Source organism: Anolis carolinensis, chromosome 1 (assembly GCF_035594765.1).
Source record: "Anolis carolinensis isolate JA03-04 chromosome 1, rAnoCar3.1.pri, whole genome shotgun sequence".
Classification (NCBI taxonomy): Eukaryota; Metazoa; Chordata; class Lepidosauria; order Squamata; family Dactyloidae; genus Anolis; species Anolis carolinensis.
This window is the reverse complement of record NC_085841.1, coordinates 348,282,256-348,283,559: the sequence shown is the minus strand read 5'-3', so window position 1 is coordinate 348,283,559 and position 1,304 is coordinate 348,282,256. Positions and strand designations below refer to the sequence as shown.

The window sequence follows — 1,304 nt, the reverse complement described above, 5'->3', positions numbered from 1 at the left end:
TTCAGCACCACACTCCATTTGAAGAACTCCCTCAACCATTGATATGGTTATCTGCCTCCTCATTTCGGCTTTGAACAACACCTTTCCTCCCTTCTTTCCCCCCCAACTGAATGTGCCTCCTCGTAACCATATTGGCAAGTTTGCATTACAATGGGTAGCCACACTCAACAATCTGCCTAGAGAGGTCTGTTCCTAGGTGCTATACTCTATTTATCGGAGGAAGTAGACATATGTGTTGTCAAAGGCTTTCATGGCCAGAATCACTGGGTTACTGTGAGTTTTTTCAGGCTGTATGGCCATGTTCCAGAAGCATTCTTTCCTGACGTATCCCCACATCTATGGCAGGAATCTTCTGAAGTTGTGAGATATATTGGAAACTAAGTAAGGAAGGTCAGCACCATCTTAGACAGCCATGGAACACCAACAATGAGGAGCTTGGAGGAAAGGGCAGTGTTTGTTTGCTGCAGGCTGCCTTTGACCTCAGCTCCTGGTGAATGGCTCCTTGCAGACTCTGGCCCTGACTGCCTGGCTGAAGCAAGGCCCAGCCGAAACACCTGCTGCCTCCTGAGGCTGGGGCATAAAAGGAGGATGCTGGTGGGGGCCCAGTCACCCAGCACCATCTTAGACAGCCATGGAACATCAACAACGAGGAGCTTGGAGGAAAGGGCAGTGTTTGTTTGCTGCAGGCTGCCTTTGACCTCAGCTCCTGGTGAATGGCTCCTTGCAGACTCTGGCCCTGACTGCCTGGCTGAAGAAAGGCCCAGCAGAAACATCTGCTGCCTCCTGAGGCTGGGGCATAAAAGGAGGCAAGGGCCCAGTGCATCCAAGAGAGTCAAAGAAGACATTAAGACCATGAAGGGGGAGGGGAAGGTGTACTCAGATGCTGTTTTTATATTTCTATGTTTTAATATCTTAATGTTAATGGTTTTAAATTATATTTATATTTTATTTGTTTCTATTGATTTTTTGTTATGTTTTATTTGCATTGTATAATGTGGCATTGCATTTTTGTCTAAATATATGTTGTACGCCGCTCTGAGTCCCCTGCAGGGTGAGAAGAGCGGGATAGAAGTGAAGTAAATAAATAAATAAATAAATAAGGTCCAGAGTGGGAGAAAGAACTCTTGTCTGTTGGAGGCAAGTGTGAATGTTGTGATTAATCACCTTGATTAGCATTTAATGGCCTTGCAGCTCAAGGTCTGGCTAATTCCTACCTGGGGGAATCCTTTGTTGGGAGGTGTTAGCTGGCCCTGATTGTTTCATGTCTGGAATTCACCTGTCTTCTGAGTGTTGTTCTTTATTTA

General features: G+C 45.8%; 1 long non-coding RNA gene across 1 annotated transcript; it reads left to right on the top strand.

Moving 5' to 3' along the window:
- Window positions 1-398: 398 nt before the first annotated feature.
- Window positions 399-1,100, top strand: LOC134295661 (uncharacterized). The gene is made up of 2 exons (XR_010002276.1): window positions 399-594; window positions 807-1,100. It is a non-coding gene; the product is annotated as an uncharacterized LOC134295661 (long non-coding RNA).
- Window positions 1,101-1,304: the final 204 nt, after the last annotated feature.